The sequence below is a fragment of the Vigna unguiculata genome, chromosome 8 (assembly GCF_037176805.1).
Source record: "Vigna unguiculata cultivar grain cowpea cultivar isolate G323 ecotype 2 chromosome 8, ASM3717680v1, whole genome shotgun sequence".
Lineage (NCBI taxonomy): Eukaryota > Viridiplantae > Streptophyta > Magnoliopsida > Fabales > Fabaceae > Vigna > Vigna unguiculata.
This window is the reverse complement of record NC_140799.1, coordinates 13,816,138-13,835,703: the sequence shown is the minus strand read 5'-3', so window position 1 is coordinate 13,835,703 and position 19,566 is coordinate 13,816,138. Positions and strand designations below refer to the sequence as shown.

General features: G+C 36.1%; 1 non-coding gene across 1 annotated transcript; it reads left to right on the top strand.

The window, feature by feature from the left end:
- The first annotated feature begins 18,419 nt into the window (after nucleotides 1-18,419).
- LOC114195731 (small nucleolar RNA Z221/R21b) lies at nucleotides 18,420-18,504 on the top strand. The gene has a single exon (XR_003606564.1). It is a non-coding gene; the product is annotated as a small nucleolar RNA Z221/R21b (small nucleolar RNA).
- Nucleotides 18,505-19,566: the final 1,062 nt, after the last annotated feature.

Below are 19,566 nucleotides of genomic sequence, written 5' to 3'. Positions count from 1 at the left end.
CAATTAATCTGTAATATCAAAACCCTCATCCCAAAACATATAATGTATAACATAATTGTACACCCAACCTCAAACCACTCCAACTCTCAATCATTGCACATAATACATGCCAACAGAAACCAATTGAAACAACATTGGTCCAAAACCATAACACAACTCAGTCAATTTAAACACATAAGAATAACTCCCCTAACATGAATGCTTGATTGAAATTTGGAAGAAAATGGGGTTCCTTGGTTCACCAATGATTTTCCTTAGCCTCTCTCCCAATTCAGCCCTTGCACACCCAAAAACTCACCTCTCACTCTCAATTTCGTGTTCCTCTCTATAGGTAAGCTAACCAAACTATAGAAACCCTATTCCCACTTAAATGTTTCCTTTTATAAGTTCCATAAGGTGGGTTAATGAAAAAAAACGAAATTGGCTTTAGTGTGAGCTTAATTGCTATTCAAGTCCCTTAGTTGGTGATTTTTCAGCACCTAATGATTACCCTTCTACTAGGTTTTCTTTGCCTCTTCACCTTCAAACCACAACTAATATTTAGCAAATATAAAACTTACTTTTTGTCCATCACGGTTTGAACTCATGACCCTCCACTCATAATGCCAAAGCACAACCACTATGTCAGTTCACATTGGGTGATAACCATTAAAATCTTATGATTATACTATCACTCACCATCCACAATTACATTACTAAAACAAAATAATAATAAACCAAACAACACATAATTGGCATACATAGGACTCGAACCCAAGTCCTCTCACACAAACAAAGTACTCTCAACCACTTGAGCTAGTACTTTTCCACGTCACATCAAACAATAATTAATGCTATAAAGGCTCTTTCTACTCGTATTTATTAATTAATTAATTATTTAATTAATTCATTTCACGGGTCTTACAATGTCCAGCTGCTATGTACTCAGCCTCAGCTGTAGAGAGTGCTACACAAGCTTGCTTCTTGCTATTCCATGAGATTAGGCTTGATCCAAGTAGATGGCATATGCCACTTGTGCTTTTCCTATCCAATTTGCACCCTGCATAGTCAGAATCTGAAAAACCACTGAGAGCAATGTTAGATTCATTAGGATACCATAATACAACATTAGTTGTCCCTTTCAGATACTTGAGAATCCGTTTTGCAGCTTTGAAGTGTGATTCCTTTTGATTGGATTGAAACCTAGCACACAAGCAAACACCAAATTGTATATTTGGCCTAGTAGCAGTTAGATATAGCAAGGAACCAATTAACCCTCTATATTTGGTTGAATCAACTTGGTTTCCAGCTTCATCTGCATCTATAAGGCAGTTTGTAGCAATTTGAGTGGCAACCTCTTTGCAATCCTCCATTTTGAACTTTTTTCAGTGGGTTAAAACAGTATTTTGACTGGCTTTAAAATGTCCCATGCTTGAGTTGCTTCACTTGCAGCCCTAGGAAATAGGTTAGCTTTCCCATCATAGACATCTCAAATTCTCCCTGCATAGCTGCAATAAACTCTTCACACATGGAGTTATTATTTGATCCAAAGATTATATCATCTACATTACATCACTTCATGCTTTCTAATGAAAAGTGTTTTATCAACAACATCTCTAGCATATCCTTTAGATAAAAGAAAGTTGCTAAACCTCTCATACCATTGTCGTGGTGCTTGTTTCAAACCATATAAAGCCTTTTTCAATTTGAAAACATGATTAGGATAAAGGTGATCTTCAAAGCCAGGGGGTTATGATACATACACTTCTTTATTTAAGAAACCATTCAAGAATGCACTTTTCACATCCATTTGAAAAAGTTTGAATTACACATGCATGCATATGCTAAGAATAACCTCACAGCTTCTAGCCTAGCCACAGGTGCATATGTTTCATCAAAATCAATGCCTTCCTCTTGATTATAACCTTTAGAAACTAGCCTAGCCTTATTCCTAACTATATTACCATTTTCATCCATTTTATTCCTAAACACCCATTTAGTACCAATCACATTCATTGCATCAGTTTTATGAATAAGAGACAACACATCATTTTTAGTGAATTGATTAAGTTCATCTTGCATAGCAACAACCCAATTACTATCACACAATGCATCATTCACATTCTTAGGTTCAATTTGATAAACAAATGCAACATGTTGAAAGAATGCAAGCTTGCGTCTAGTGGATACTCCATGTTCTATATCACCAATTATGTTGTCCTTTGATAGTCCTTTGGGTTCAATCCACTCCTTGGGTAAGTTGTTGTCTGCAGCTTTTTTAGTCGACTGAATTTCCTTTTTAGCTGACTGATTTCCTGCAGTAGTTTCTAATTCTACAGCAGATTTCTTTTCTTGTGCTGTTTCTTCTTGATCTACAATCTTAGGCACATGATCTTGCAATTTTAGGTTAGTTTCATCAAATACAACATGCATAGACTCTTCAACAGTCATCAATCTCTTATTATAGACTCTATATGCATGACTTTGTGTAGCATAGCCTAGAAAAACACCTTTATCCGTTTTTGCATCAAACCTGCCAAGACTTTCTTTACCATTGTTTAAAATGAAACACTTACATCCAAATACTTTTAGGTGACTTAAAACAGGCCTCCTCCCTTTGAAAAGTTCATAGGGTGTTGACATAGCAAGCAGTGTTGACTGCATCAGCCCAAAAGTACTTAGGTAGTGAATTCTCATTTAACATAGTTCTAGCTAGTTCCTCAAGTGATCTGTTTTTCCTTTCAACAACACCATTTTGTTGTGGGGTTCTTGGTGCAGAAAAATTATGTTTAATGTCATGCTTTTCACAAAAGTGTTCAAACTTTTCATTTTGAAATTCCCCACCATGATCACTTTGAATGGACAATATCTTGGAACTCTTTTCATTTTCAAGCAACTTAGCAAGTCTTTTAAAAGCATGAAAAGTGTCATTTTTGACAGCTAAGAACAAAGTCCATGTGTACCTAAAGAAATCATCTACTATGGCTAATGCATAAAGATTGCCACCAAGGCTCATGGTTCGAGATGGACCAAATAGATCCATGTGAAGCATCTCTAAAGGTCTTTCAGTTGAAACAACATTTTTGGTTTTGAAAGAGACCTTGGTCTGTTTTCCTTTTTGACATGCTTCACACACTCTATCCTTCTCAAACTTGAGTATTGGTAGTCCTTCAACCAACTATTTTTTGTTTAGCCGATTAAAATGCTGCATATGTATTTGACAAAGTCTCCTATGCCATAACCAAGTGTCATCCTCTTTTGTAAGCAAACAATGGATGCTAAATGATGCATGATGCAGATCAAGTAGATATATATTGTTGACTCTCTTTCCTATCAAAACAATACTACCATGTGCATCATATATCAAGCAATCATTTGGTTCAAACATCACTTTAAAGTCTTTGTCACATAATTGACTTATACTTATCAAATTATGTTTGAGCCTTTCTACTAGCAACACATTCTTGATGTTGAAGGAGGATCCATTGCCTATGACTCCATTTCCAAGGATTCTTCCTTTGTTGTTGTCTCTATAGGTTACAAATCTTTCTGCTTTCAATTCCAACTTTGCAAATTTGGTCTTATCTCCTGTCATATGCCTTGAGGAGCCACTATCTAGGTACCATAGATCCTTCTTTTCCTGTTTTATGACCTGCAAAACAGTATAGTATTACATGGTACCCTTTGATAGTTTGGGTCCAACATGGTTATGCCTTTCTAGATCCTTTTGGGATCCATTTCATAATTCCCTTAGGTACATCATACTTTCTAACATGACAATTCTTAAGAATATGATCTTTCTTCATATAGTAGTTGCAAGAAATGAAGGGCATAGCATTTGGCTCACTCTTGGAAAAGAAACTAGAAAACTTCTTGGCTTTCTTTTCATGGATAGGTGTATAACCAAGTCCAGCCTTTCCAAAAACACAATTTTAAGAGCCAAGAACAACTTCCAAGTTTACTTTTCCTCTTGTGAACTTTGCACATGTTTTCAAAAGATATTTCACTTGATTTTTCAAAGTAGTGCAGTTTTCACAAGGTTTTATAGTCAGTTGTTTTTCAGAACAATCGACTGAATTACTGTAAATCATTTCCAAATGTTCAAAATCAGTTTTTAAGTCGACTATTTCTGATTCTAGTTGGCTAACTCTATTTTCTAGCCAGCTATTTAATCCTTTTAGCTGATTGTTCATGACAGCAATTTTATTTGCCTCACTATGCAACTCTTCAAAGTCATGTAACAATTGGTAATAGTCATTCTTATCTTTGGATGACAAGAAACTTACTTGGCTTAATGAGGATGATTCATATCCGGCCATGAGGCATAGATTTGCTTCCTCACTTCCTTCTTGAGATGAAGTGCTTGTTGAATCATCATTGTCCTCCCAAGCTATGTAGGCATGTCTTTCCTTGCCCTTTTTCTCCTTTTTCCTATCATCAACCTTCTCCTTCTCTTTGTTAACATTAGGACATTCAATCTTGATATGTCCTTGCTTTCCACAATTACAACATGAGAATTTAGAAGAATTACTTGAATCATTTTGTTTAGAATTGTACCTCCTTTGATTACCTTTGTTGCCTTTCTTCTTGAGATACTTCCCAAACTTCTTGACTAGTAGAGTCAAGTTCTCATTGTCACTAGATTCAACAACCTCTTCCTCAGTTTCATCATTCTTCTTAGAGCTAGCCTTCAAGGCTATGAGTTTTACCTTTTTCGTACTTGTTTCAAGCTCACTTAGCCTTTGCATTTCAATCTCATGCTCTCTAAGCTTACCAAACAGTGCAGCTGTTGTAATGATGCTTAAATCCTTAGATTCAGATATGACAGTCACCTTTGGTTGCCAATTTCTATCAAGACACTTAAGCACTTTGATGTTTAGCTCCTTTTTGTCAAATTCTTTGCCTAGACCCATGAGATGGTTGACTATGTGAGTGAACCTCTTTTGCACTTCAGCTATGGACTCTCCTTTTTGCATCTTGAAAAGCTCATACTCTTGAATCAAGGCATGCTTCTTTGCTCTCTTCACATTTCCTTTGCATTCTTACATTGGGAGACCCTAAAAATTCATCCATACTCAAAGATGAAGTGATGATGTTCTTGGCATTGCAATCATATTGAGCTCTTCTTCTTTCTTCATCATTCCATTCACTCCAAGGCTTGTCTTCCTGCTTATAGATTCAATGAAAATTTGCATCCTTCTTTTCCAAAATTGATAGTTTAGGCCACAACACATAGGTGGTCTATGAATAGAGGCACCTTCAGCAAAAGGGACTTTACTTTTAGCCATTTCAAAAGATTTTTTATCAAACTTTAATAACTTTCAAGAACCTTGCTCTGATACCAATTATTAGTTTTTAAATGGTGAGTTTAGCCAAGAAGGGGGAGTTGAATTGGCTTTATAAAACTTTTTCGAAAGCTTAAACCTCTATTCAATTGAATCTAATGGACTGGAAAGTTTGGATGTAAATGCAGCAGACCAGTACACTTACAATCAATTAAAATATAAAACAGCAGACTAAATTGTTCTTGATGCTATGAAATAGACGATTAAAAATGCAATTCAGTCGGCTAAAATACTGGAGAATTATGCAGAACGTAGAATTTGCGAATTCAACTCAAACAGTAATCTTTTACATACAAGACATGTTCCAATCAATATTTATAACAAGTATAAAGCCTCAAATTATACAAGAACGCATTAAATCACACCAAAGATCAAATTGCTTGGTTTTCTTGAGTTATTAAAGAGTTTCAAAGAGAGATGAGGGAAAGAAGATTGCACAGCTGTTTTTATACTGGTTCACTCAATCACAAAGCTACATCCAGTTTACCAGGACAACCTGAGCCTAGTTTCCACTATATTCAAAAGTTTTACAAATCACAAACCAAGATTACACTTTTGAACACCAAAACACACAAGATTTTTGACTCACACAAAAATCTAGAACCACAACCTACAAGAATCAAACTTGTAGACCTGAAATCACATCAGGCAAACCATCCAAAGGCACAAGAACATCCAAACCTAATGGTGGTTGTCCCTAGCACACCATACATGTGTTCTTCAAGCTACTCACAAGCCAAAATGCCTCCAAAATCAACCAAGATCTTCAAACCACGAGTTCCAACTGTGTATTGCAGAGAGAGAACGCTTCCTATATATGAATGACACGATTTGGTTCAGAAAAACTCAGATTCGCACCTCTGCTCGCGAAAACACAACTTATATAGTTTTGGTTTAAGTAAAAACAGTCGATTGAATTTTCCGTACAGTTAGCTGATTTCACTTGACTTAAGTGAAATCAGTCGATTGAAAAATAATTCAACTGACTAAATGCATTCATACCAAAAACTATATACAACAAGCCTTTTAACCTGTTAAAACCCATTTTAACAGATTAAAAGAGACACACTAAGGCACACAAGACATCTAACCTATGTCATATAGCCTACCAACATTATATAACACTAAACCATTACATTTAACATGTTATGTTTTAGATTTAACACACTAAAACTAAATCTTCAAGTGGATCTTCATCAATCTTCATCAATCTTCATCAAACACTTAAGATCTTCATGCACATGGCTTTATCAATTCTTTGCTTCAAGCTTGCTTATGTCAACAACTAAGACCTCAGGGATTTTGGTAAATGATTAATCAACTTTAACAAAATAAATTCAAAGACATTTTAATAAATATTAATCAATTTAATACTTTCTTTTTCACTCGTATAAATACCGTCTATAATCTTTCCACTCATTTCAACTCATTTATTTATATTCACTTTCCTTACCTAAAAATAACCTCACTTCTCATTATTTTCCCCTCCTTTCCTTCAATTTCCACCCATCCTCATCAAAAACAAATGTGCATTTATACCATATTCAAATATAGAGAGCTCATATGTAATAAAAAACAAATGATTTTTGTTCTTTTTTCCCTTCTATTTCTTATAAGTAATAATCATAATCAATTATTAAGAAAGAAAATAAGAAAAAATTCCCTCCACATGTACATTGCAACATATCAAACTACAAAACATGAAACCTGGACATATGTTTTTGAACCATTAATTTGAGTAACTGATATCTTCAATAAACCTCCTCACACAAATACGCAACTCTTTGAACAACACAATTTGTCATTATATCTCATCAACAAAATTTAATCTTCACATTATCTATCAGCAATTTAGTTCAATCTGGTAGGATATGTATGTTCTAGATAACTCATTTCGAAATATTTCTTGAATAGGTAACTCAACATAATGACCTCATTGTTCCACTATCAGAAGAAAAAAAATTCATGTTCTTGGATAATCCAATCCAAAATGTTTATTTTTTTTCAACAAATACATTTCAAATTATGTTTCTAGAAAGTTCTTTTTTGAATTCGATGATTTAGAAACATCTACAACAACCATAAAAAAACTCCATTAATGCTTAAGCTTGTAGCAATGAAGTACATAGTCGCAACGTCGTAAAAATATACACACAAAAAAAGAAATGAAAATATAATTGGATATTTCTAGAAAATGAAAACACAATTCATTTCGACATCATTTATATCCAAAAACATGTCAACTTCATTGGATATTTCTGTGTAAATGTCTTCACCCATAGTAAATCTGACAAAATACAATTTAAAGTGTAAAAAACCAATATAAAAGCTTCTACAAAATCAATTTATGAAGAAATTATTTGCACCTAATCTAGAATGTGAGATGTATATATATATATATATATATATATATGTAACACCCCATTTAATTTATAATCATAATTAAAGGTAGCATCACACAGAATAATATAGAAGCACAGTCCAGGAGTTTAAACCTTACTCGTTACAATTATCCAAAGGAAATTCGAATGGGAAAAGGGCACACCACGACGCCAATAACAAGTACAATGATAAAACAACAATATTTGGAAATAAAGCCCAAGGGTAAGAATCACATGGGCCATAGCTCTAAAGAAGGGCCCAACTAACAGAATCCACCCCAAACAAGCTATGCAGCGGAACCATCACCTCCCTGTTGACCACGAGTGTTCCTTACATCTGCTCACATCAACGAGTTGATGATCATCGCAAAAAGAGAAAACCACACAGTAGAACATACACAAACAAAAGGGTAAGTTAGAGTAGAAAAGCAGTTTAACACACAGTTACATGCTAATTCATAGTCCACGAAATATATGTCACTCAAACATGTTATGACTTTTCTTGCAATACACTAAGACTCAGACTCGACTCATCCGGATATATATAATTTAGTCGGATTCAACGGATGCTTGCACTTGTGGTGGATTTCCTTGCTCACCCCCGAATTACTCACCCCCGAGCTATGTGTTACAATGTCTCAATCCCCCACACACAAGGTTAGCCCTTAATGAGTTTCAGGCCTCCTGCTACTCTCACCACAAGAGTCAATCCGCTCTATGTGAGACTAACTGATTCCTTAAAGCGTCAGGATGCAACCTTACCTTGAATCCTTACTAAATTATATAGATGAGGCACCACCATGAACTCCCACTAAAAGGGGTCATGGAATTACGTCTCGACCAACTGAGGCACCACCTTGAAATACCACCTAGAGATTTCAAGGAATTACGTCATAACCACACACAAATCATATTTAACTAATCGAGTAATATTCATCATGCATATAAATCTCATGCCAACCTTTATATCCAATCCTCATTCATCTTCCATGTTAAATCCATACCAACTCATCCTTCCCAAATCATGAATATAGAAGTTTATTTCATACCAACACCATGCCACTTTAATTACCAACCATCACATTTGTTTCACATGCCAAGATCATACCAACATACCCAACCAAAGCATACTTTCAGATATTTCATGCATAAACACATGTCTCACACTTTAAATAAGCAAACTAACCAAATAAACAAGCAATAACAACCCTGTGAGGAAAAACAGTGTGACCTACAGCACATCTTGCTCAAGCCAAAAGCCCTCGCTAAGGCGAGAAGGGTGCTCTCACTTAAGCTGCAGACTCTCGCTTAGACGAGATAGCGACAAAGGCCCTGGGAGGTTTTTCGAACGCTCGCTTAGGCGAGCCCTCCTCGCTTGAACGAGGCCACTCCTCGCCCAAAGGTGAGGTACCTTGCCTGGGCTAAGCCTCGAGCAACATACCAAGGCTCCCACGTGGTGGAGCTCCAAAGGTGCGGGAAGAGCTCCATGAGCAGCGGAAATTGGATGAAGGAATGAAGGTAAGTTGGAAGGCACTTGCAAGCAATGGAAGGTGAGAGAGGTGATGGGATTTCCTAATCTATGTTAGCCTAAGGAAGGTGGCTAGAGGTAGAGAGAGGAAATCTCTAGAAAGTGGTGACTATCAAAGGCAATATAGGGAAGAGTGCTCTCAACTCAAGTTGCATCTATTGCTTAAAATTTCAAGAGTGTCTACAAATGAGTGAAATTTTGGCTTTTATATGAAGTCATTTACACATGAGAAAGGAGAGCCATTGGATGGAGTGGGCCTTGATCTTGGCCCTTAGATCAAGCTTGGAGAAGGAGGCTTGATCTTGGCCATTGGATGATGCCTTGGAAAAGGAGGAAGCATTCCTAACCCTTGGATGCTTTGGATCCATGAGGTGTAGGAAGAAGTGTTGACTTCCACTTAGTCCACCTTGGCTCTTTTGATAGCTTATGGCCAAATCTCCTATTGGGCTTAGTCAAGCCCAATTTTATCAATTGAACTAGTCATTGTTTGACTTATTATTCTAGAAAGCAAAACCTAAAAAATGGGCCAATATTATTGCTATTTTATTGCTCTTTGAGACACCTCTTCAAATCTTCACATCTTCTTTGGCCGATGTGAAGAGTATGAGAAGCCCATGTGGGTTTGGGCCATCTTGAATGAAGCCCAATTGGATCTTTTTTAGCATGCTCCTTGTTATTGGGCCTCTTGATGGGCTTGGGCTTGAAGGTGCATGTGGGCCATGTATTGGGCCTTGAGCATGATTTGGGCCTAGGTGTTGACCCAAGCTATAAGCCTTGTTGGGATCACATCATCCCCTCCCACTTGAAGAGGATCTGACCTCAGATCAAGAGTATTATTTAAGGCTCACAGCAACTAAAGTTGGGTTCCGCCAGGATCAAAAACATATCTGCAATAGTCATCAAATAGAATTGGATTAAAATCATGAAGACCATGCAATATAATTGATTGGAGAATGTGTGAAAGTGGGCTTATAGATTTGGAAAAAGTTGGTATTAGGCCCACTTCACAAAAAGAGTGTTTTACACTTTGACTTGGATAATTTTTGAAAAGAATTTTAAAGTCAAAGTGTATTTTGGCACTATATTTTGAAGAGGATGAAATAAGGGAATGAGATAGAGAACAAAAAGTTTGAAAAGGAAACAAAACAAGTGATTTAATGAAAAACTGAGAAGAGTTTAAAGATGGGAAAACTCCCTTTGGAACTTGGGTCTTCATGAAAGGAATTGGTGAAGGATTACACACCAAATCCCTAACAATGATTTCCCTTGAAGTTGAATTACTCTTTAACTCTACCACTTTTGATTTTCTTTCAAACTCACTCTCTGTTTTTAATTTCTCTCTTGCTTCAAAGTCTTTTCTCTCATTCTCTTCTTTGGCTTTTCTAATATTCTCCTCTTTTGCCTTTTCTTCTTTATCTCTTTTCTTTTTATCTTTTATCTCTTTGTCCTCTTGTTCTCTTTTAGCACAAAGCTTCTTAAGCTCTTCTTTTTCTCTCTTCTTTTCATACTCTCGAAGCTTTGTAAGTTTTGCTTTCTCTTTCTTATGTTTTGCTCTCTTTCTTTGTTCACTCAAGAGCAAGTCCAAATTGTGCTTAAAATCTTTTTCTAGTCTAGAAAACTTAGCAAGATTTTGGATGAAAGCATCCCCTATATCAATGAAGTTTTCTATCCTAGCTTGTTGCTCTTTAGTGATCCTAAATGAAGGGGGAATGAAATGTTTCCACATGCATGCTTTTAATTCAGAAAATATGTTAATGCATTATTTTCTCCCCTTTTTCACTCTATATTGCCTCTCTTGCCACCACTTAGATGCACGTCCTATAAACCTAGAAGTAACATGCCTAAGAATGTCAAATTGACTATATGTACTAAACAATGGTTGCACCAATTTCTTGGTATCCCACATCCAATCTCTAAATGATATTGGTCCTATATCCTCCCCAAAGAATGGAATATCACTATGAAATGTATGATGCAACTCATGACTACCATGCTTATGCAACATAGGACTATATGTAGAATATGTACTCATGGTGATTGAATGAACTTATGCAACTTGAACAAAGTGTGGTAGAGGAAATCAATCACAAGTGGACCTCCAGGTTAGGCGAGGTGAGTCTTTAAGACTTCTTAAATACCAAGGCCAATCCTTGCCAAGATACACTTGTAAGAGGTTTCAAAGATCACACAATTGTCTAAGTGTTAAGTAAATAGAATCACTTGAGTCACTAAGCACAAAACAAGCAAACAAGACTCAAATAAATTTAACATTAAAAACGGACCCCTAAATGGCAAAAGATTAGAGACTTTGGTCTCACACTTAAGCCTCTATGCAACGTGAAAACATAAATCTAAACTATGCGGCCTAATGTAAGGTGAGAAAGCACTTAGAACTTTCAACACACTTACAACTAAAAGTGAATTACTAATGGATGATAAAGGTTCTACTTAGGAGATGGAATTGAACACCTTGTGGTTCCCCAAGACACCTAAGTAGGCCAAAATACAAGTTCAAAGAGAGTTAAAATTGGTACACAAAATTTAGGCAAAGAGGAGCAACCCAAGAGCACCAAACTTTTAGAGAACTTTGAGTAGAAAATAAGGCACAAAGGATGCTCCAAATTGACCAAAAGAAGTGACCAAATTGCAGAAAAACTAGTAAACTAAAAGATGCAACAATTACAAGCCACAATGGCCAACAAAAAATGCTTGAAATTGGTGTTGGAAGCTACTCCCGAGGCCAACTTGATCACACCACAATTTTGGACAGCAAAGTGATGCACTCTCAAGAGCACTTTGGTTCCAAATGAAGCCTTAGTTGATGGCTTTGAAGTATACACCAATTGGAGGAATATTTGGACCCCTTATGGATGCAAAATGCAACATCAAACAGCAACAAAAACCTGGCCAAAATAATGAACACAAATAGCAAACAAACTATGCCAAAGGCATTGGTTAGCTCTCACTCAAGCAAGAAATTGATGGCTCAAAACTTTCCAAAATATGGTGAAGGTGAGAGGAAGAATTCAAGCACACTCTCTAGAGTTTTACTTCTCAACCACCACCTAAAATGCTACCTTAGACTAGCAACCAATTTGGAAAATAAAATCACTTAATTCACAATCAAGAGCATTAAAGCCAACATTACTTGCCAATTGAAATGTATAACACAAGAAAAGCTAATTAAGAAAGCTAAACCACGTTGAATATGATTTGACAAGACTGAATTGAATAGCCAAAAACAAGGACAAGCAAGAAATTAAGGCTTGAAAGAAAGGAAAGCACAACAAAAGGAATCCTAGAATGAAACTAGAATAGATGTAAAAACCAAAAACAGAAACTGCAGTGCTCATAAAATGCTTATGGTATTCATTGCATGTATGCCAATGTGAGGGAAGTAATCCACTCCAAATGAAATCAATTGATGGCAATATGGAATACACACATAAACAAGCAAATGTATAGAGCAAGAGCACTGAAATTCTGAAGCAAAACACACCAAAAACGCACTAAACAGTGATTTTCCCGAAAACACAACACCAGAAAATGCTAACAGATGCCTTAACTTTGAAGATTTATCATACTTTTTGTACTAGACATATTTCAATGATTCTTTTTGCTAATTTTTCGTCCAGATGTTAAGAAAATTAGGCAAAAATCATAAGGTGATTCGGTGTTATGAATCGTTCCAGTTAAATCACACAAGAAAAGTGTGCATTAGGACACAAGTGAAAACAACAGCAAACTGGCACTGAAAAACGTAGAAAGTTGCCTCTACTTCAAAAATTTGTATAGAATTCAATTCTCAACATAATTGAATGATTCTTGTTGTAGAATTTTCGTCTATGACTTAGCTTTTCGAAGCAACAATCAGCTTAAAATTTGGTGCACTGAGTCACTCGTGACACTTCTCAAACAGAAGGTGTGCAGTGGAAAAAAAGTTGAAAACAAAAGCAAAAGCAGAGTGAAAGGGGAAGATGTTCAATAGACAAATCAATTCGATTTGGAGCTTGATTATGATCTAGAATCAAGCATAGATGAAGATGAACATCTTAGGACACTCTAAGGCACAAACCAATCGGTGAAATGACATTAAAACAGTGAGGAAAGCTGACTCAAACAACCACACGCATAGCATGAAGCTTCATTGCGTTTTGGACTGGAGTTTGGCACGGTTTCACTCAAGCAAGTGCAGAAAATGATTGTAAACAGTGGAAAATTGAAGAAACATGTAAAAGAAAGCATGAACAAGACATAGAACACAACTTGAACGGTGGAAATTGAAAAGAAAAAAGAATCACCGAATAAAAATGACAAAAAACACAATGGAAGCAATAAAATGGTGCTGAAATGTAAAGGAAAGCTAGTAAATGATGTGAACCATAACAAGCAAGGAAATCTACAAATAGAGTGTATAACACTCTTGTAGTCTCGTAGTTGCATGGAATCAATGGAGAAACACAATATAATAGACAATGAACGGTAAATGTGAGAGAAAAAAAAAAGAAGAAGATGAGAACAAGACGGAAAATGAAGGAAACACAAGACTAGGAAAGAACCTTACCAAACCTTGAGAGACCATGGTTTGATGGCTCTTGATACCATTATGGTGCAGCTCCAAAGGTGCGGGAAGAGCTCCATGGGTAGTGGAAATTGGATGAAGGAATGGAGGCAAGTTGGAAGACACTTAGAAGCAATGGAAGGTGAGAGAGGTGATAGGATTTCCTAATCTATGCTAGCCTAAGGAAGGTGGCTAGAGGTAGAGAGAGGAAATCTCTAGAAAGTGGTGACTCTCAAAGGCAATAGAGGGAGGAGTGATCTCAACTCAAGTTGCATCTATTGCTTAAAATTTCAAGAGTGTTTACAAATGAGTGAAATTTTGGCTTTTATATGAAGCCATTTACACATGAGAAAGGAGAGCCATTGGATGGAGTGAGCCTTGATCTTGGCCCTTAGATCAAGCTTGGAGAATGATGAGTGCGTATTTTTGCCCTCATTCAATGTTTAATTCTGGGTATTTAATTGAATTTATGTGCTTAAAGAGTGATTTAATTGATAATTCTGATAATTAGGCTATTTGAACTTGTATGATAAAAATGTCTTAAAATGTGATTTTTAGCTGCATAAATTATTTTTGGGTATTTTAATGTTTGTTGATGCAGCTGAAGTTAAGATTAAGCTTATTTAAAGGTGGAAAAATAAATTGATTGAAATTACAAAAGACCTTTTAATAAGCTGAAATTAGCAAGTTCTAGAAAAATCACTTCTGCACCCCAGTTTTTACTTATACACTCCCATCTTTCTAAAGTGGGCCGCCAAAAACATATTCTGCACCCCAATTTTCACTAAGTAGCACCCATCCTACCACTTAAACTACACTCAACCAGATTATGCCATGTGGCAATCCCCACCTTTCAAATCAGGCCAACCATATTCTGACATATGGCATTAATCCTTGCAAACACATATGCACCAATTAGACACTGCCACGTCATTGTCTTCAACCCTAGCCTCTTCTCCTGGAAACCTTAGCAGCCACGGCCACCACAGCAGCACTCAGCCACCGTCCGCCTTCCACCCTTGCCGGCAGCTACCGCGAGTTCCTCCGACCACCGCGAGCATCGTCGCACGATAGCAGTGATCACGCGAAAACGAGAGCAGTTCACAAGGAGAACAAAACCAGCGACGCACTCGCATGTTCACCCATCTACAACCGTTCGTGCAGCCTTCTCCAGAGAAGAAGAAGAATCACGCAGCATGGCAGCCACCATGCACAGTGACGCGTTCCGTCATTCATGAACACAATACAGTCACGGTTGAAGCAGCAAGGGAGGAAGGAGGAAGAAACCCTAATTTGGGAGAGAGAAGAAGGTTGTCACGTGTCAGCGTCTCAATGGACACTGAAATGGTCAAAGTTAGTCAAATCTAGTCAAAAAGTCAAAGACTGGTCAAAGGAGAGGGGTTTAATTGCAAATATTGATATTTTTGGATATCTCTGCAAAATTAGACTACAGAATTGAAAATGGGCTATTTAGAAAATTAATACAAATATTATTTGGTGATAATTTATCAGATATCTTTAAATAATTAATTTATTTAATTATATCATAAATTATTAACCAACTATATTTGTTAAATAGTCTATATCTCTCCAAATATCTTTGAATATTTATCTTTATCTTTATTTTAAAAGATATTTAAGAGGTTTTAGCAACAGAAAAGCCTAGTCCAATTCCTATATAAAGAGACCAAGGGAGAAGCAGAAAGGACAAGCTCGGGACTTCGGAGTTTTGGAACCCTTAGGGGGGCCTAATTTCGTTTCCTTTCTCTCTCTCCATTCTTCTATCTTTATTTTTATTTTGCATTCATGAAGTTCTAAACTTTTTGGGTTGATTCCAATGTAATTTCATTATGGATTCTGAGGTTAGAATGAAATAATTTCTTTGTTCTTTTTATTATTATTGAGGTTTTAATTCATCTATGTCTTTTATCTTTGAATCACGTAAAAAGTAATGATTTTAAATCTATATGCATGTTGATCATATGAGTCCAAGGGTTTTTAAATTTAATTGAGACTTTACTTTGATTTTATTTAGAAACTTTCATGTGATTGAATGAGTTTTTACCAATAATTGAGACTTTACTTTGGTTAAAGGTATTTACTCTAACGAAAATTAATCGAGACTTTACTTTGATTAATTAAGCTTTTTATTGGTGAGGAGATAAAAGAATAGACTTGATTAGGCATAGTAAAATTTGATTGAGACTGTACTTTGGTTGAATTTACTGTGGATAATCTAAAAGTTCTCACTTTTAATTGAGACTGTACTTTGGTTAAAAGTGAGAACGCCAACAAATTAATTGAGACTTTACATTGATTAATTTATAAATCTACAACAATAATTAATTGAGCAATAATCTTTAGATAACCGATGATGAATCTATTTTGAAAAGGCAATGGAATCAATCTATTTTCTTTACTATTTTTTTATTTCTTTTTATCTTTTAAATTTTATTTCTATCTTTGTTTATCTTAATCCCCTATATTTTTTATTTTATTTGACTAACTAATTTGTATAGTTTTATAAGAACTAATTTGTTAAAAATCAATTCCGTGTTCGTTGGGAGACGACTTAGGGTTACTTTACCCTTTCTATTTTCTTGACTAGTATCTTAGCAATACTGAAGTTGCTATAGTTTAGCAGTATTAATTTGATCGCGTCAACAACAGCGTTATCAGAGAAGGAGGCTTGATCTTGGCCATTAGATGATGCCTTAGAAAAGGAGGAAGCATTCCTAACCCTTGGATGCTTTGGATCCATGAGGTGAAGGAAGAAGTGTTGACTTCCACTTAGTCCACCTTGGCTCTTTTGATAGCTCATGGCCAAATCTCCTATTGGGCTTAGTTAAGCCCAATTTTATCAATTGAACTACTCATTGTTTGACTTATTATTCTGGAAAGCAAAGCCTAAACAATGGGCCAATATTATTGCTATTCTATTGCTCTTTGAGACACCTCTTCAAATCTTCACATCTTCTTTGGCCCATGTGAAGAGTACGAGAAGCCTATGTGAGTTTGGGCCATCTTGGATCTTTTTTAGCATGCTCCTTGTTATTGGGCCTCTTGATGGGCTTGGGCTTGAAGGTGCATGTGGGCCATGTATTGGGCCTTGAGCATGATTTGGGCCTAGGCGTTGACCCAAGCTATAAGCCTTGTTGGGATCACATCACCACGCGTTCTCGCTTAGGTGAGCGTCTCTCGCATGAGCGAGATAGTACCTCGCTCAAAACAAGAGCTCTCTGCCTAAGCGAGAGTTCGAGTGTGAAACTGGCCTGCTTCTACAAGTCTCGCCTAGGCAAGACATGCTCGCTTGGGCGAGAGTATCAGATCTCGCCACTGCTCTCCCTACAATAGCCACATTTTCATATCCAAATGATAACACAAAGCATCTCATATATTCACAGCAATGTATAATCTATACCAACACCAAGTAGATTCCAAAACAAGCCAAAATAGACTAAAACTCAGAACTCTAGCTTCTCTTACTGGAAAGAGCTAGCAGAAACTTCGATACGCAACAACGACCACCACAGTCCGACGGACAGACCAAATAGCTGGAAACAAACGGTGGAACAGAACATAAACAAGGTTACCACGAAACCCTAATTGGGATTACGAAAGTGTAACTGGAGAAGAACTAATATGAGCTAAGGAGTAACTTACGTGACTCAGAGAACAAGACTGAACTAGCTCAAAGGTGGCGAAGATCTAAACCCTAGCAGAGGTTATATGAAGGAGAAAGGGAAGGAGACAAACACTGTTTTTGGCAAAGTGAGTGCAAAATGAGACTCTTGACGACTTCAGGGGGCCTTGGCACTCAATGGGCTACCCTTAGACCCATCCGATTGAGATAGGCCCTTAAGATTTAAAGCAGAAAAGAAATAGAAATTAAGGTGGATCTTACAAAATATATATATATATATATATATATATATATATATATATATATATATATATATTAGACCTTCAATAATAAATAATTTGCTTTCCAAAATGCCTAATTCAAAATAAATATTTCATATTTTGGATAGTGTAAGATATGTATATTCTAGAAAAAATATTTCAAAATATTTCTAGAATAGGTAATTCAGAATAATGACCTCACTTTTTTGAAATGCTCTATTTAAAAGACAATTTATATTACGAATAATCCAATCCAAAATATATTTTTTTTCTATAAATATATTATAGATTATAGAAAATTCATTTTTTAATTATGTGATTTAGAAGCTTGAGCTAGTAATGAAGTTCAAACTCGCATAGAGTAAAATAAAAACAACCAAAAGAAAGAACTTACAAAAGGAGGAGACACCACCGAAATAAATTTATGAAGAGCATAATGGTCGTTTAAAAGTTATGGAGTGCAAGTTGTAATTTTGGAGGTGCACAAAGAAAAAACCAAGAAGAGCGGGTGCATTTATCAGAAAACCAACAAACTTTCAAATAGTGAATTAGGGTTCGTCTATTCTCTCTTATATAACCGACCTTGCAACCTTGCTTCATTCATCGACTTATTTTCCCACTCTCTCAGTTTTCCGCTTTCACTTTTTCTGCCTCTGTTTTTATTTATTTATTTTTATTTATTTATGTTTTTCGGTTTATTTGAACGGAACACTGAAAGTTTCGGGCTGTGATGAGTTCTAGAGAAAGTCATGCACCACTCTGATTATTCAGTGCTGATAAGTTTCTCAACCCATTACTTCTGAGCTCTATTTTCTCTATAACGACAATGTTTAGTTATTTTTTCAAATTAATGTTTATGGCTTTTGCATTTTTTTATTTTTAATTGTTTGATTTGAATTCAAATTGGACAAGGGAACCGTGTGATGGGGTTTTTTAACCTAGCCATGATGCGGACCGTACAGCATTTATAGCTATTGGGGATAAAATTTTGGTTTCTGATGGTTCCTGTTCATTCTTAATTCATTACTTAGGGTTTCGTATTTGACCCAAATGTTTATTAGATGGTTAAATCTTGTCTCTACATTGGGGATTGAAATTCAGTTGTGGATTTTTAGTGATACATGGATAGTTGTTGATTTATTTTGTTTCTGAGATTCTAGAGATAATTTATTAATCGATTAAGGTTGAGTAACTAATTTACATAAATTGATTTTAAAAATAAAATTATCTGATTGAAAAAGGGTGGCTCAAGTGGCGTGAATTGGTGTTGGACGTGGCTGGAAACATCACGCAACTACATTTCATTTGTTTGAAGGAAAAATTCCCAGCAGTGCAGTGTGTTTCTAGAAACTGCAGCGGCTACTCTCTTGTGGTGCAGGATTGGTCTTTCATGGTTCGAGGTAGTGATTTTGATGGGCATGCTATTTTGGTTTCTCGGTGCAGCTTGGGTAATCTGCCACTTGCAGGGGTGTACTCAGCCAAGGATTCACCACACTACTAGAAAAACATGGGTGTTTTGCTTCAAGCGGTGCTGTGTTTTATTAATGAATCAGTGACTCTTTTGGTTATTTTGGTGTAGTTTGTGGCCTGCTTAGTTATGGTCCAATCTGGTCTTCAACAAGCTAGTAGGGTGAAAAGTTAGTGCATAATCGTGGTGGCTGTTTTGGAGTGGTCCACAAATTGATTTAGAAGTTAGATTAAATACAACATTAAGTGGTGTGCAGAGTTGAAAGTTGGCTCGCTTCTCAAACTCGCAGGCTGGGTTTTTGAACAAAATTTGATGCGGTGATAAGATGCAAGAGAGTAGCTGAAGCGGTGCTTTTGTGGCAGCATCTAGATTAGCTGGTGCAGTCTTTCTGGTTTGTTCAA